This window comes from Canis lupus, chromosome 12, assembly GCF_003254725.2.
Source record: "Canis lupus dingo isolate Sandy chromosome 12, ASM325472v2, whole genome shotgun sequence".
In the NCBI taxonomy this organism is placed as follows: Eukaryota; Metazoa; Chordata; class Mammalia; order Carnivora; family Canidae; genus Canis; species Canis lupus.
The window spans coordinates 25,658,763-25,677,601 of NC_064254.1; the positions used below are offsets into that span (position 1 = coordinate 25,658,763).

Consider the following 18,839-nt stretch of genomic DNA (forward strand, 5'->3'; position numbering starts at 1 on the left):
CCTCTTCCCTTTTTCTTTCTTTCCTTGCTCCTTCCTTTCTTCCTCCCTCCCTTCCTCCCTCCCTCTCTTCCTTCCTCCCTCCCTCCCTCTTTCCTTCCTTTTCTTCTTCTTCTTCTTCTTCTTCTTCTTCTTCTTCTTCTTCTTCTTCTTCTTCTTCTTCTTTCTTCTTCTTTCTTTCTTTCTTTCTTTCTTTCTTTCTTTCTCCCTCCATCCTTTTCTTCTTTCTTTCTTTCTTTCTTTCTTTCTTTCTTTCTTTCTTTCTTTCTTCTTCTTTCTTTCTTCTTTCTTTCTTTCTTTCTTTCTTTCTTTCTTTCCTTTCTTTCTTCTTTCTTTTTCTTTCTTTCTTTCTTTCTTTCTTTCTTTCTTTCTTTCTTTCTTTCTTTCTTTTCTTTCTTTCTTTTCTCTTTTTCTTTCATTCAGGAGAAGTTATATTTATTCTTTTAATTTAATTATAATTGACATGCAATGTGACATTAGTTTCAGGTGCACAACAGAGTGCTTCAATGACTCTAAAGGCTATTCTGAGCTCCAGGTGTAGCTACCATCTGTCACTGTGCAAAGTGATTAGACAACTTTCTGAATCAAGCTTAGTCTCCAGACACTGAAATGGAAACAAAAAGTAGCTAAATTTCTTTTCTTTTCCTTTTTTTAAAAGATTTTACTTATTTATTCATGAGACACACACACACACACACACACAGAGCCAGAGACATAGACAGAGGGAGAAGCGGCTCCCTGCAAGGAAGCCAGTGCGGAACTCGATCCCAGGACCCCAGGATCATGACCTGAGCCAAAGGCAGACGCTTAACCACTGAGCCACCCAGATGTCCCACTAAATTTCTGAATATATCATAGTAACAGCAGAAAAAGGTGCTCCTGAGCCATGAATTTGCAAAACTATGACTTTTCTCTGCTTCCTATGTAACCTCATAGTTTAATTGTTATAAACAAAAAACCCAACTTCATTCAAATACAGAAAAAAATTATTTACAATCCAACCCAATATAAATAAATTGCAATTTATAAATAAATTGGAAATAAGCTAAACAATGTTCCAACAGGTGTGAACATACCAGAAAAATGGAGCCACAAAGAAGAGAAAAACTACTGTCAGCTATTTAAATAGTCTAGAAAATTAAGAAAATGATCAAAGCTTTGCAAGAAAAGCATAAATTTCTAATTTGGCAGCTTCAAAGTGAGGTAGCTAGATAATCATAGAGTCTAAAAAGACAGCAAAAAATTGTAATGTTCTAGAAAAATGTAAAAGAAAAACATTTTAGAAATAGACATTTAAATAGGAGAAATATAGAACATAAAGTTGCACTCACACAAAAACAGTAGTATAAGATATAGGATATAAAATAGAAAGATTCAAATTTAATGAATAACAGTAAGAACAAATACAACAAAATAAAAGTATTTTATAAGAAAATTGTAAGTATAGAACATATAATGTTTGTCCTTCTCCGACTGGCTTACTTCACTCAGCATAATACCCTCCAGTTCCATCCACGTTGAAGCAAATGGTGGGTATTTGTCATTTCTAATAGCTGAGTAATATTCCATTGTATACATAAACCACATCTTGAACACCAATAAAAAAAAATAATAATAAAAAAAAAAGAAAAAAAAAAAGAAAATTGTAAGTATAAATGATAGTTTGTATATACACGTATATATTAGCCATATCAATAATTTTAAATTGATTAGCTCACTTATTAAAAATAGAATTTTAGGTTGCCAATAAAATAATATTAAGAAACAAAGATAAATGATTAATAAATATTAAAAATAAAAAGGATGAATAGTGATATATATCAAAATGAGTAATATCTGAAATGTATTTAAAATATACTGAGTATATAAAAAGCCCCAATTAATAATCATACTAAAACAAACCAACAAAAAACATAGACATCGGAAGTGGCCAGAACACCACTTACCATCTTGAAAACTGATCATTAGAAAAGAGAAATAAGCAAGTATTCTAGCTTTACAGTAAAACCTGTATTTCAGGGTAACTAAATAGCCTTGATAGGTAAGTTCTTCAATACATAAACTTTACAGGTAATTTGTGTAGAAGCAATAATAGAATTAGAAATATAATAGTTGGCATGCCTGGGTGGCTCAGTGGGTTAAGCATCTGCCTTCAGCTCAGGTCGTGATCTCAGGGTCCTGGGATTCAGCCCTGCATCAGGCTCCCTGCTCCATGGGGAGTCTGCTTCTCCCTCTGCCTTCGCTGCTCCCCTTGCTTGTGCTCTCCTGCTCGCTCTCTGTCAATAAATAAATAAAATCTTTAAAGAAAGGAGAAATATAATAGTCTTGTGATCTCTAATGAAATAAATGATTCAGACAGTGGTCATTAATAAATGATAAAGCTATTACATTAAAATTGATGGAGAGCTTTTCAATGAAGAGATCAAGCTGTCACCATTGACCAGTTTAATTTCACTAAAAACGAAGTGTTTAAACATCATGTGTCTCCTCAAATGAAGTATTATGAAGAACACCACTACCTGTGTAGCATTCTTACACTACACATGCACACACACACAAACACACATGCACACAGAGAACTTGACTCTACTCTTTAGATCTAATTTTCAGTCTATTAGAAGTATAGGGGATAGAGGAACAAGTTAACTGACATCAGTAGGAAGCAATCAACTATATCCAGAATAGGGAGGGGTATTTTATAGGAATTTGACCCAATTTCTCTAATGACATTTAAGAGAATAAAGAATGTGGTGCTGACGCTCTGAATGAAAAACAACTTGAAAAGACTCGGGGTAAAGTGAGGCTATTTTGTAGTTATCTGGGACACTCATGATTTGCTCTTGTTAACCCAGTGTAATTATTGTTAACACTCTACTTTTACTCCAGAAGTATTTGGAGTAGTTTAGATAGTATGACCACTTTACTTATGAGATATACAACTAAATACACTGAGAAGATCTAGCTTGGATCCTGATCCACATAAACAAGCAAACAAACAAAGCCTCCAAAGAAAAACACACAAAAAAATCATATATATATATTTACATATGTATATCTATATATATATGCAATACATGTAGTATTTATACATATAAATTAAAAACCCAGGGTTTTTGTTTACATATGCTTTCTTTTTTTCTTTTTTTAACAATTAGGGGAATTTGAATATAAATTGAGATTTAGGTAACATTATGGAATTTCTGTTAGGGAATTCTGTGTGCAATAACATTACTATATTATATTATATTATATTATATTATATTATATTATATTATAATATTATATTACATTATATAATGTAATATAGATTCACTGTAAAGTATATCTCAGTTTTTTGGTATGACATGACATGATGTTTGGGATTTCCTTTAAAATACTGAAGCAAGGAGCGTTGGTAGCGGCGGCCGCGGCGGCGGGCTTGTGCGTTGGCTGCGGGGAGCTCGGAAACAAGCTCGCATCCCACTGTAGGGAACCTTCTAGCAACAGCATGAGTCTGCAGTGGACTGCAGTCGCCACCTTCCTCTATGCAGAGGTCTCTGCTGTGCTGCTTCTCCGCATTCCCTTCATTTCTCCCAAAAGATGGCAGAAGATTTTCAAGTCCGCCTGGTGGAGTTGGTAGTAACTTATGGCAACACCTTCTTTGTAGTCCTCATTGTCATCCTTGTGCTGCTGGTCATTGATGCTGTACGTGAGATTCGGAAGTACGACGACGTGACAGAGAAGGTGAACCTGCAGAATAATCCTGGGGCTGTGGAACACTTCCACATGAAGCTTTTCCGTGCCCAGAGGAATCTCTATGTTGCTGGCTTTTCCTTGCTGCTGTCCTTCCTGCTTAGACGCCTGGTGACTCTCATCTCACAGCAGGCCACGCTGCTGGCAGCCAATGAAGCCTTTAAAAAGCAGGCAGAGAGTGCCAGTGAGGCGGCCAAGAAGTACATGGAAGAGAAGGACCAGCTGAAGAAGGAAGCTGCTGCTGGCGGGATCAAGTCACTTAGGTGTCTGTCTTTGGCTCATGTCATGGTCTCAGTGTCCTGGGATCAAGCTCCACTTTGTGCCAGGCTCCCTGCTCAGTGGGGAGTCTGTCTCTTCCTCTGCTTCCTTCCTTCCCTCCCCCCACCTGCTCATGCTTCTCTCAAATAAATAAATAAAATCTTTTTTAAAAAACCTGATAGAATTGAAAAGATGAATGCAACAATTCACAATATTAGAGATTTCAATATCAAACCCTCTAAAAATTGATAGGACAAATAGACAATCAGTAAGAATACAGAATATTTGAATTACACTATCAACCAACTTGACCCAATTGACATTTATAAATGTCATATTATAAAACACTCTATCCAACAAAAGTGGATTTTTTAGCCGACATGGAACGTTTGCAAAGATTGACAATATTTTGGGCCATGAAACAAATCACAGTAATAAAATGATTCAAGACACACATGATAAATTCTGTAATAAGAATAAATTCTCTCTGAGCATAATAAAATTAAATGAGAAATAGGTAATAGGAAGATCTCTGGAAAATCCCCCAAATATTTGGAAATTAAAGGACACATTTCTAAGTAATCCATGTGTCAAAGAAGACATCAAATGGAAATTTAGGAAGTATTTTGAACTGAATGAAAATAAAAACATATCAAAATTTGTGGTATGTGGGCAGCCCTGGTGGTGCAGCAGTTTAGCATGCCTGCAGCCCAGGGTGTGATCCTGGAGACCTGGGGTCGAGTCCCACCTCGGGCTCCCTGCATGGAGCCTGCTTCTCCCTCTGCCTGTGTCTCTGCCTCTCTCTCTCTCTCTGTGTGTCTCCCAGGAATAAATAAAATATTTTTAAAAAGAAGTACTTAAGGAGAAGTTATAACACTAAATACCTATATTTGGAAAGAATAAAAATCTTAAGTTTTAATAATCTCATCTTCTACCCAAAGAAACCAGAAAATAAAGGCAACTTATATCTGAAATATGTAAAAAAGAACACGTGATAAAAGATCAGAGTAGAAATGAATGAAATGGAAAACAGAAAAATAATAGAGAAAATATCAATGGAATCAATATGTGTTTTTTTATAATATCAATAAAACTGATAAACTTTTAGCCAGATTGATCAAGCAAAAAGAGAATGAGAGAGGTAGTGTTATTCCAGAATGTGCATGTATTAAACAGATAATAAAGGGATATTATGAACTGCTTTATAGCAATAAAGTCAACAATTCTGATGAAATATAAATACTTATTGAAAGATGAAAACTGTCAAAGCTCACTCAAGAAGAAATAGCTAAGGTGAATAGCCCTATATCTATTTTTAAAATTAAAATTTTAATTTAAAGCCTTCTCACAGAGAAATTGCAAAGCCCAGATGTGAATTTACTGGTGAATTCTACCAACAGTTTAAGGAATAAAGAGTATCAAATGTATACATAGTCTTTCAGATATTTAAAAGGAGGGAATGCTTCAGAATCATTCAGCATTATTCAGATTCCAAAACCAAATACCATACAAGAAAACTGCAGATGAATACCCCTCAGAAACATAAATGCAAAAATGCTGAACCAAATTTTAGCAAATTGAATTCAGTAGTACAGGAAAAGGGACAGATAACATAATGAAGTGGGCTTTATCTTAGAAATAAAAGGTCGGTTTAACATTTGAAAATCATTCAAAGCAATGTACCATGTAAACAAACATGGGGGAAGAAAGGCAGATGGAGAAAAAGTCTTTAGTAAATTCAGTTTCCATTCCTGGTTTTAAAAGAAACAAAAACACTCTCAGCAAATAGGTGTAAAAAGTGTATTAGTTTCCTGTGACTGCTGTAACAAATTGTCACAAACTGACTGGCTAAAACGACAAAAATTTATTATCACACAGTTCTGGAGGTCAGAAGTCTAAAATTGAGGTGCCAGCAAGGGCTCCATTTCCTATGGAGGCTCAATCCTTCTGGACCTTTTCCAGTGTCTGATGGCTGTTAGTATTTCTTGGTTCATCTCCTACGACTTCCCTCTTTCATGTCACCTTCTCCTCTGTGTGTCTGTGTCTTCTCCTTTTCTCTTGTAAAACACTTGTCATTGAATTTAGGGCCCACTTGAGTAATTCATAATATTCTTATCTCAAGGTCCCTAACTTAATTGTATCTGCAAAGACTTTTTTTTTTCCAAATAGAATAACATTAACAGGTCCAAGGATTTGAACATGAACATATCTTTTAAGAGGCCACCATTCCATCCATTACAGAGGGGACTTTCCATAACCTGAAAAAGGATGTCTATAGAAAGCTATAAATAACATCATATTTAATAGTGAGAGACTGAATGCTTTTCAGCTAGGAACTAGAATAAGACAAGGATGTGCACTCTCAAGACTTTTATTCATGATTGTACTAAAGGTTCTAGTCAGTGCAATCAGGCAAGAAAAAGAAATAAAAAAACAGCCAGTTTGGAAAAAAATATGCAAAACTTTTTATTCCAAGACAAAATGATCATCTAAAAGTATGGTAGAGTCTCAAAAAAAAAAAAAAACCTATTAGAACTAATATATAAGTGAGTTTAGGATGATTGCAGAAGGAAAGATCACGATACAAAAACCAATTACTTTTCTATATACTAACAATAAACACCTGGAAACTGAAATTGCAAAAAAAAAAATCACCCTGGTTGGACTCATGACCACAATTATTAGAACTAGTATTTGCTCTAAAAGACACTTTTTAAAAACAAGTGGTAAAGGAAGAATAAAGTCAATCAATTATATAATAGTGTTATATCAATATTGATTTTTCTGATTTTGGTAATTGAACTGTAGTTATGTGACAGACTAACCTTATTTTTGGAAGTATACACTGAAATATTCAGCTGTTCAGGGATATTTCAAATAGTTCCAAAAAAGACGTAATATTGTATTTGAGAGTATGAGAAATGATAGCACAAATGATAAAGGTGGTAGAGAATTTGGGCAAAGGCTATATAGGACCTCTTTGTACTGTTCTTGTATATATTTTGTGGGTAAACCTGTAATTAATTCAAAGTACAGTATTAGAAAAGAAAATTTTAGGAAAGGAATTGAAATAGTGTGTATACACCATTCTTCTAAAGAATTTTACTGCAAATGGAGCCATAACTGATTGCCCAGATAAAGTCGAACGATATAAAGTTTTATAATATTTGGTACAGCAAGATGCTCTTGTGACAGAGGCATTAGATATTGTTCATTGAGACAATGCTCTGAGGAAAGTATGTCCAGGTCTCCATGTTCTGATGTGGTGAGCAGAGAGGTTAGCAACACAATTTTTTTTTCTCTTTTCCATTGGGTCTTCTCTGTGATTCACACAGTTGAACTTGTATTAAGTTAAATGCCATCATTATACATTTTATTTATCAGTTTTCATACCCAAGAATAGATTTTGCAGTGTGCATTCATTTAATTTAAAATGTCAAAGAGCAACAGAAATAGTAATAGAATACTTTAAAAATTTCATACAAAATCTTCATAGTTTTCCAAACAGGACTGAGACAAAGTCAGTCAGTCTTGGGATGTATTCTAACAGCATCTAGAGAAACAGAGGGAGATAAAAATGAGTTTTTAAAACTGAATGCCTGAGTCCCTTTGAGGAAGCTTCCCCTTCCCCTATTTACTGTCCTCCAAAGAAAGCAGGATACTTACCAGGTTGCAAGGTGCTACTTTAGCGCTCCCAAACCATTCTGGGGAATTGGCCCACAGAATCTTGCTTCTAATGTGTTTTTTTTTTTTTTTTTTTTCCATTTCTGTGCAGGAAAGGTAATTAGAGGGACGGGGAAAGGGTAGTGGGAAGGCTTGTACTACGAATGCTGCAGTCATTATTTCAAGTAAAGTTATATTCAGACAGAAAAATACTCATTATATGACACTTTTCTAAAGTTAAGTCAGATTATCACCCTTCAGTAACCAATACTCATTTATCTTTGACATCTTACAATATTATGTAGCAGGTGGCAGATTTTTCAAAACTGTTCTCTCTCTTCTTAATAAGATTCTCTTAGAAACTGTGGTTCCATTAAGAACATAAAACACACACACACACACACACACACCCCAAACAACAACAAACAACAACAACAACAACAACAAAACCCTTCCCTTGGGCATTTTTTTTCTCCCTGCAGTGTAGGAGTCTTTTTCATTAAAGTAGTTTGTTTTTTTCTTTTGTTTTGTCTTTTCAGTTTTAGAGGATGACTGAAGTCTAGAAGTCTTTACTATATCTCATTATTTATAATGCCCAGAATTTAAGATTAGTCTCCCATAAATAATTCATGTATTATTAGAAGGCGAGATACAGAGAATAGAACATTTTATTTGTCGCCCGGTGAGAGAGAGGGCTAGAGGGAGAGGGAGAGGGAGAGGGAGAGGGAGAGGGAGAGGGAGAGAGAGAGAGAGAGAGAGAGAGAGAGAGAGAGAGAGAGAGAGAGAATGTCAGCATATCCACTCTTGGGGCTCAAAGAAATCCTGGAAATCAATCACCGACTTAAGATCCGGGTTAACGTAGGTACTAGATGTGAAAGTGTACCCATTAAAAAGAATATATAATTTTTAAAACATATTTATTACTAAAACAAACAAAAAGAGGTAAGGCTTCTTCCTATTTGTGAGGCGGGACTGCGCCAGGCGGCGCGGGGCACCTGTCCCAAGGGCCCTAGCACCTGGGCTCCGCGGCCGGGCGCACACCTGTGCGGTCTAGCTCGCCGCTGCCGCGCCCCTCGCCGGCCTTGGAGCTGGAGCTGCGGGGAAGGGGTGCTCCGGGCGTGGAGGGAGACAAAGCCAGCCGGCTGGGCCCTTAAATTATAAAGAAAAAAAAAAAAAAGGAAAAAAAAGTTGGTGGAGGGAGGAAGCAGCATTTAGCAATAAGGAGCTTTGAGATTAGTGATATCTATTTTACGGTGCATTTTGGTCATTTACAAGCTGTTTATGTCATAAAATTAGACAGAATTATCTACCTATTTGACTGTTTACTGGCAAGTTGTGATCTGTTAGAAGACGTGCGGGACACAAAACAATAATGAATGCAAAACAAAAATTGGTTAAGAGAAATCAAAATGTAATTTCTGGGAAGAGATCGAATAATGTCAATTTTTTGAACCTATAGGTAGATGGAAAAGATGTAGGTACAGTAATATACAACCATCATGATATTTCTGAATTTTTGCATTCAAAATAAGAGGGGCAGTACTATTTCCTAAATGGTTGTCTGGTCAGAACAATTCGTAGTAAATGACAGTCTTCTGACTATCATGGTAACAGCCAGCAGCAAGGAAATTTGCAGAATATCAAGCGAGTAAACTAGAAACAAGAAAGTTTGACTTCCAGTAGAAGCAAAAACAATCCAATTTATAAAGCTTGGCCAAATTGAAATGGTCCTAGACAAGAATCTGTAGGGTATAAAGGAGAAAGAAAAATTGTTTAGAATGTAGTAATGGGATGCAATTAGGGAAAAGAAAATGTAGGCTGAATATCAGAAACAATTTCCTAACAGTCTATTAGACTGTACATTAGTTTTCCAGGGGAAGAAATGGAAGCCTCATTGCCTGAATCATTTAGAGCTAGACTGATTCCCAGAGGGTGTGGCAACTCAGAAAGAAATGAAAAACGTAGAGTCATGAAAGTCCATCTACGTTAATTCTGGAGCATAATGAAATGCTGTTCTAGGTGTTGAAACAGGACGTATTTTGTTACTTTAAAATGAATGGTTTACCCAGCCACATACCTACCATCATCAGCGTCAGATGGAGTCAGCTCTCCCCGAAATCCAGTACTTCTGGGCTGAGTGCTAGCAGGGACTGCAGGGGGTGCCATTAAAATATGGGGGGGAATCACAATGTGGCTGCAACTTGTACAAATCTAAGAGGTAATAGAGCTGATTTAGGTAATCCAGCTGCCCTAAGTAGATACTTAACTTCTCCCCTCTTTCCTCTGAAACTCCACTGAAGAGGATAGACTCTAAAACAGGCTGTTTCTCAGTCAATACCTCCAAGACTGAACATAAACTTAGAAGTGCTTTGGGAACCAACTTGTACTGTTATATTTAACTCATTAACAGTTTGCTGTTTTTAATCATGTGCAATATTTTTTTCCATGTCTTTTAGTCTTTTCTAATTCATCTGTCTTTCTCCTTCCTACCACCAAAGTTAGAGTCTGTATTTATGCTAAACACTTACTTCTCTCATCTCACTCCCAAGATTTTCCAGATACTTCAGGATCCAGCCAACATTAAAATAAAATGGAATGTAAGCTTATTAATAGAAGACACCATTTTGACTAACAAAGGAAGAAAAACCCATGCTTCCCATGAAACTGTGACAGTACTTTATCTCTTAGAATTTTTATCTTATGCTTACTGAAATAACTTTTTAATTATTTTTTGTTACAGATGTTTTACCATAAATCATACTTTGCATATTTTTAAAATGGTGAAATAAATTGCTTGACATATTTTTAAAACAATTTCACATTTAGAGGGAAAATGTGAAATTGAAATTTCACATGAAATTCAATTTCAAATGTGAAATTTTCTGCATCTCTTTTAAACCCAGAGTTATTGATACCTATCCCTTTTTTGTCACAAGCTATGGCCTTCTGTGCCATCAAGAGCATTACCAATGCAGCATTTCTTTAAAGAGTACTCCACTGTAATATCTGGGATTTCCTCATCACCTACTGACATCTGTTCTGCAAAATTTGTTGCTGGTACTTTCTTTTTTGACATGTGACAGTCCATCGAAACAAAAGATAACACATCTTTATCTTCTTGTAGGGCCTTTCTCCTTTAGTGCCAATAAATCACTTTGGTTTTGATGTCCAAAAGAAAAAATAATAGAATTCATTACTTTAAGGATGGAAATTTCCTTCTGGACTATTAGATATATATCTTGCCACATGGCTTCTATGTCTTTTTGAACACACAACTTTTTATTTCAGTGCAGAATTATAATGTAATTCTTAAAGGCATTTTAAATGGTAATTAAATGTAACACCTATAGTAGTAACATAATTTAGTTAAAATGACAATAAGAAAACCATGACCAAATTTACTTATGTGCAGGCAATGGCAATGTATCATCACTGCCGCCTGGTTGAGAATGACAGTAAACTGTGAAAAACTATGTTTTCCTGAAAAATAAATCCCCTGGGGTTTTGTTTGTTTTTCAATTTTATGTTATTTAAAAAATTTTATTATTGAACTATAGTTGACATACAAGGTTATATTAGTTTCAGGTGTATAACACATTGATTCAATAATTTTGTGACTTCCAGTAGAAGCAAAAACAATCCAATTTATAAAGCTTGGCCAAAGTCAAGTGCATAAGTCAGTGCTAACCATGGTAAGTGTAGCTGCCACTCTCACCATACAATGTTATTACATTATTATTGACTATGTTACTTTTCATCTCTGTAACTTACTTATTTTAGAACTGGAAATCTGTACCTCTTGATTCCCTTGACCTATTTCACTCATTCTCCAACTCTCCTTCCTTCTGGTAACCACATTTTGTTCCCTTTATTTAAGAATCTTTTCCTATTTGTTTGTTCATTTTTTGTGTGTTTTTTTTTTTTTAGGTTCTACAATAAGTGAAATCACATGGTTCTTATCTTTCTCTGATTTACTACACTTAGCATAATATGTACACTCCGGGGCCATTCTTATTGTTGGAAATAGCGAGAACTTTTTATGGCGAATATTCCACAATATGTGTGTACCACATCTTTACCACTCATCTATTGATGGACACTTAGGCTGCTTCCGTATCTTGGCTATTATAAATAATGCTGCAGTCAACATAAGGGTACATATATCTTTTGAATTATTGTTTTTGTTTTTTCTGGGTAAATGCCCAGAAGTGAAATTACTGGATCATATGTTATTTCTGTTTTTAATTTTTTGAGGATCCTCTACATTGTTTTCTCTAGGATTTTGATGGAATCTTGTCTCACATTTAGATCTTTCATCCATTTTGAGTTTATCTTTGTGTATGGTGAAAGAGAATGGTCTAGTTTCATTCTTCTGCATGTGGATGTCCAATTTTCCCAGCACCATTTATTGAAGAGACTGTCTTTCTTCCAATGGATAGTCTTTCCTCCTTTATCGAATATTAGTTGCCCATAAAGTTCAGGGTCCACTTCTGGATTCTCTATTCGGTTCCACTGATCTATGTGTCTGTTTTTGTGCCAGTACCACACTGTCTTGATGACCACAGCTTTGTAGTACAACCTGAAATCTGGCATTGTGATGCCCCCAGATATGGTTTTCTTTTTTAAAATTCCCCTGGCTATTCGGGGTCTTTTCTGATTCCACACAAATCTTAAAATAATTTGTTCTAACTCTCTGAAGAAAGTCCATGGTATTTTGATAGGGATTGCATTAAAAGTGTATATTGCCCTGGGTAACATTGACATTTTCACAATATTAATTCTGCCAATCCATGAGCATGGAATATTTTTCCATCTCTTTGTGTCTTCCTCAATTTCTTTCAGAAGTGTTCTATAGTTTTGAGGGTATAGATCCTTTACTCTACATTGTTTTCCATTGTGGTTATACCAATTTACATTCTTACTACTGTTGCACAAGTATTCCCTTTTCTCTACATCCTTAACATTTGTTATTTCTTGCTTTTTTGACTAGCCATTCTGATTGACATGAGGCGGTATCTCATTGTAGATTTGATTTGCATTTGCCTGATGATTAGTGATGTTGAGGACCTTTTCATGTGTCTGTTGGCCATCTCTATGCCTTCTTTAGAAAGATGTCTGTCTATTCAGGTCCTCTGCCCATTTTTTAATTGGATTGTTTGGGCTTGTGGTTGTTGTTGTTTTTGTTTTTTTGCTGTTGAGTGGTATAAGCTCTTTATGTATTTTGGATATTAACTCTTTATCAGATGTGTTGCTTGAAAATAACTTTCCCCATTTAGTAGGTTGCTCTTTCCTTTTATTGATGGTTCCCTTCCCTGTGCAAAAGCTTTTATTTTGGTGTAGTTCCAATAGTTTATTTCTGTTTTTGTTTCTCTTGCTTGAGGAGACATATCCATATATATGTTGCTAAGGCCAATGTCAAAGAGATTACTGTCTGTGTTTCTTTTTAGGAGTTTTATGGTTTCAGGCCTCACATTTAGGTCTTTAATCCATTTGACTTTGTTTGTGTATATTGTGAAAAAGTGGTCCAGTTTCACTCTTTTGCATGTAGCTGTCCAATTTTCCCAACTGAAAAGAAGAGAATATATTCTCCCCATTATATATTCTTGTCTCCTTTGCCATAGATTAATTGACCATATAATTGTAGGCTTATTTCTGGCTATCTAGTCTAATCTAGTCTAGTCTATTCTATTGATCTATGTATCTGTTTTTGTGGTAGGACTATACTGTTTTGATTACTATTGCTTTGTATTATATCTTGAAATCTGGGATTGTGATACCTCTAGCTTTGTTCTTTTTGCTTAAGATTGCTTTGGTTATTTGGGGTCTTTTGTTTTGTTGTTCTATACAAATCTTAGGTTGAATCTCCCGTTCTTCTAGCACTTTCCCCAGGCTTTATTCATGCTAATGGAAAATGTCACCTAACTGAGTTAAAACTAAGTTACTGAGGAAGCCCAGTGGTGTCTTTCTCAAGAGAAGTTGTACAGCTCCTTTGTTTCTTGCCCACAGGTACCATTCTATTTTATGGAAACTCACATATTAGAGTGCTTGAGACTGCTTGCCATTCTCAGAATTTTTGTCATTTCTTGTCTGAGGGGCTCTGTCTCCCATATAAAATTAATTCCATGTATAATGCCTTTGAAGCAGTTCTTCAGAGGCTTTTTTTTTTCTTGCTGTACTCAGCTAATAAGGAACTGACTTTCATCTCTTTAGATCCTGGTGATTTCAACAAGAATAATTAATTTTAAAATGATTTCTTATTTTAGAGATGTTAAATTATGGGAAACTATGTACCTTAGAAATGATGCAATGAAGTATATATCACTATACAATTTTTCTTTCCTATTCATTATACTGCAATTAAAGTTAGGTACCATATCCATACTGGGCTCTGTTATCATGTAGTGAATGTTATTTGGATCTCTCTTTTTTCCAAGGATAATTCGTAACTACTGCAGGATTAGCATAAACAAATTAGTTTTTGTTTTGTTTTGCTTATTTGTGACTAGGTACCATAACTTTTATTCTTCAAAGTATGTATGCTCTCAGTCCTATAAACCCATGCTACCTTTTCCCAGTGAAAAGATGTCAATTAAGCACCTACCATGTACCATATTTAGTACCAGGTGCTAGAAAGAACAATGAACAAGTTAGGTAATTCCTGACCCCATACAGTCTATAGACTTTTCTACACAAAGGCTCTATGGAGTGCTGAGGAGCTGTTTGGTGATCTGGACAGTTCCAGTACCCCAAGACATGTTCTTTTGATTTGTTTTGTTTTAAAAACTTATTTATTCATTTGAAAGAGAAAGAGAGTGCATGCATGTGGGTGAGTAGGGGGAGGTACAGAGGGGAAAGGAGAGGGACAAGCTGACTCTGCACTGAGCATGGAGCCCAACTCAGGGCTCATTTCACAATGCTGAAATCATGACCTGAGCCAAAAAACCACCTGAGTTACCTAGGTGCCCCACAAAACATGTTTTTTAAATTTTTAGGAAAAGTAGACCTAAAATAATCTCAATACAAGTGCACTGGAATGACTATGGTCTGCATCATAGTAGCTTTGGAATTGTGTGTTTGTGTGTGCATTTTACTATATTAGAAGATAGAGAATACATCCAGAATTTTGGCTAATGAGCAAAGGACCCAAACAAAGCCTTTAGAAAGAAAGCACTGCAGATTTTATGTGGGCATCTCTTAAAACTGCAAAGCCACTTCTTGAAGTGAAAGAGCCAAACTCTGAGGTTAATAGGACAATTTTGCTGGCCTCTGTACACTTTAAAGAAATTAATGGAGAGGAAAAAATACGTATGTAAAATGACCAAGAAAGTGCTTTTAAGAGACCCCAATAATCCCCTTCAAATCATTTTAAGTTGCAAAAGGATAAGAAAATTGTTAATTGAATGTTTAATTAGCATTTATTGCTACATATTAGGTTTACATGACTCACATTGAGTTATACGATAGACTTGTGTTCTTGCTACCATATGTGCACTTTATAGCATATTCAGTTCCCATATATAATTAACATATGTGGTTCATTTATACCCATTTTGTAACAATTGGAATATAATTTACTTATTTTAAATAAGTATAGGAGTTTATAGTTGTATCACTACTTTCACTGAATTCAGCATGAATTTATTGAGGAAACTAAGAATAAAGTACTTTGCTAACAACACTGCAAGAAGTGTAAAGATGGAATAGGTATAGTTTCTGATGCTGCTTAAAGAATTCGGCATCTTTGAAAGGGAGGGCAAGTATTATTATGTGCCTATATGTGCCTTGTGCTATGCTAGGTGCCAGAGATACAGAGGAGAATAGGAGATTGTTTCTGCTATTAAGCAGTGTAGTTTTATTGGGGCATTGGAATAGCCAGGAGGAAATAGAAGGACGTTGAAAGGACCAGAAGCAAAGGAGATACGGCATATATGCAGAAATGGAAGTATGTTAAATATGTATTAAAAATAGAATGCAAAAGGTGAGAGAAATGCCTGAAAATTAAAATTGCCGTATAAGTAGGCAGGGGTCTGGCAGTCATGGGCTTCACATGTCATGAAGTTTGAAGGTAATTATGGATTGTTATTGATAGGTTTTAAACCAGAGAATGACATGGGTATATTTTAATCTTGGAAAAATTATTCCAGTAATGGCAGAGGGGATAGAAAGACAGATTTGTTGGAAGTAGGGCCCCAGTCATTGAGCTAATGAATACTAGGAGTGGGAAGAATGTAGAGGTGAGCATTATGAAGTCTTCCTAATAGCTCCTCAATTCTACCCTTTATTTATATACTCCATTCTCTATCTCTAGCCCAGATAATGTCATCTCTGCTTTGGTATGTAGTTTGGCTCCATTATTCCTTCATTATAACAAAATTATCCTTTCCATATCCTATATTATGCAGTCCAAATTTTGGAGGAAGCCGATGTAACTTAACATCTTGGTACAAGTTCTAGAGCCATATATCAAACTGCATATATCAAGCCTGGCTACTCAAAGGTTGACCTGAATTTAAAATGGCCACCTTCTATTAAAAAAATACACATAGATTAATGGAACAGAATAGAGAGTCCAGAAATAAACCTACATGTATAGTGTCAATAATTTACAATAAAGGAGCCAAGAATATGCAGTAGGGAAAGAACAGTCTCTTCAATAAATGGTGTTGGGAAACCTGAATAGCAAAATGCTTTAAGAGTGAAGCTGGATCACCATCTTACACCATACACAAAAAGTAACTCAAAATGGATTAAAGATTTGAATGTAAGATCTAAAACTATAAAACTCCTAGAAGAAAATGTAGATGGTAAGCTCCTTGACTTTGGTGTTGGCCATGATTTTTTGGATTTGATACTCAAAGCACAGGCAAGGAAAGCAAAAAGAAACAAGTGGGACTGTATCAAATTAAAAAGCTTCTGCACAGCAAAGGAAGCCATCAACAAAAAGGAAACAACCTACTGAATGGGAGAAAATATTTGCAAATCATATATCTGATAAGCAGCTAATATCCAAAATATATAAAGAACTCATATGCTCAATTCCAAAACCCAAACAATCTGATTAAAAAATGAGCAGAGTATACGAATGGACATTTTTCCAGAGAAGACATACAGATATACAGACATACATGAAAAGATGTTCAACATCACTAATCATTAAGGAAATGCAAATCAAAAGAACAATGAAACAAGAAATAACGTGTTGGCAAGGATGTGGGTGAAAGGGAACCCTTGAGCACTGTTAGTGGGAGTGTAAATTGGTGCAGCCAACATGGAAAGCAGTATGGAGGTTTCTCAAACAATTAAAAATAGAAATACCATATGATTTGACAATTTACTTCTGGGTTTTTGTCTAAAGAAAATGAAAGCACAACCTTGTTAATTGCAGCATTATTTACGAAAGCCAAGATGTGGAGATAACTTAAGCATTCACTGCTAGGTGAATGGATAAAGAAAACATATGTGTGTGCGCGTGTACACACACACAATGGAATATTGTTCAATCATAAAGATAGAATGAAATCTTGCCATTTGTGACAGCATGGATGGTCCTTGAAGGTTATTATGCTAAGTGAAATAAGGCAGAGACAAAGAAAGGCAAATACCACATGATCTCAATTACATGTGAAATAAAAAAAAAATGAAAACAGTAACAACAAAACAATGTCATAGTTGCAGAGAACAGATTGTTGGTTGCCAGAGACAGGGACAGGTTGAGGGTGGGTAAAACAGGTAAAGGGAATCAAAAGGTATCAACTTTCAGTTACAAAATAAGTAAGTCATGGGGATGTCATGTACAGCATGAAGGCTATAGTTAAGTTAATAATACTGTGCTGCATATCTGAAAATTGATAAGAGAGTAAAACCTAAAGTACTCATCACAAGAAAAAAAATCTGTTACTAAGCATGGTGACAGATGTTAGCTAGACTTATTGCGGTGATCATTTTGCAATGTATACAAGTCATTATGTTGTATACCTGCAACAATATAATTATAAATTATATCTCAATTTTTAAAAACAGGTATACAAAATGGTAAAATGGCCAACTACTGATCCTTGTCTTTTGTGCATTTACTAAATTCCAGGCAAAGTGCTAAGGATTTGATATTCATTGTTTCATTTTGAAAGACCACTTTAAATGTGTAAAGGAACTAGGTGTAGTGGGGACTTCCTTTCTTTTAAGTTGGTGTGATGTTTAATTTTAATTTAATTTAATTATTTAATTTAATTTAATTTAATTTAATTTAATATGTGTCCTTTTAGTAGCAATTAAGTCCAATGAGAATCTAAGTGTTGTTATGAAGGTATTTTATAGATGTGGTTAACATCTATGATCAGTTGACTTTAAATGAATCAGACTACCTTTGATAATATATGTCATCCTCATCCAGTCTGCTCGGGTTTAAGAGCAAAACCGAGTTTTCTTGGAAAAGAATGGATTATGCCTCAAAATGGTAACAGAGATCCTGCCTCACTTCCAGCCTGCTGACCTGCCCTACAAATTTCTGACTCAAGACAGCAGCAGTTTTTGCCTGTGTTTCTAGCCTGCTGGTCTGCACTAGATTTTGAACTTGCCAGCTCTTACAATTATGTGAGCCAGTTTCTTACAAGAAATCATACCTTCACCCCTTGGTTCTGTTTCTCTGGTGAACCCTGACCCATACAGTTGGCTTTTAGTTTTGCTTTATCTGTCTAGTCCTAAGGATTTTCTCTCTAAGTAGGAGGGAGAGGGGCTACTCTACCTATTCCAAGCAAAGGATGGTCATGGGACCCAAAGATTGAAAAGATATGGAATTAATTTATACTGACAGTAGTTCCTACTTTTTTTTTAATATCTGAATTTTCTCATTACTTGTATCATGTGGCCTGTCTCATGTCCTCCAATTGGATATAACTCTCCATGGAAAATACAATCCTTTTTCATATGCTAACTACATTATGTTTTCATGTTCTATTTATAATACTTGTCAAAGAATGACTTTAGCTATGTTTAGGTATAGAAACAAGTAGGTTTTCATGTCTTTTGCATTCATAGACTGCTTATATTCACTGAGTTTTAAAGGACAGGCATTCAATGTTCCAATATCTACATAACTTCTTTTTAATTTAGTGTTTTATTTGTAGGGTAAAAGATTCACAACCATGCCTGAATAAAAGCCATGGAGGCTTTTCTTCCCCTATGACTTTCAT

General features: G+C 35.3%; 1 pseudogene; it reads left to right on the plus strand.

Annotated features, from left to right (window-relative positions):
• The first annotated feature begins 3,416 nt into the window (after positions 1 to 3,416).
• LOC112641808 (B-cell receptor-associated protein 31-like) lies at positions 3,417 to 5,123 on the plus strand (annotated as a pseudogene).
• Positions 5,124 to 18,839: the final 13,716 nt, after the last annotated feature.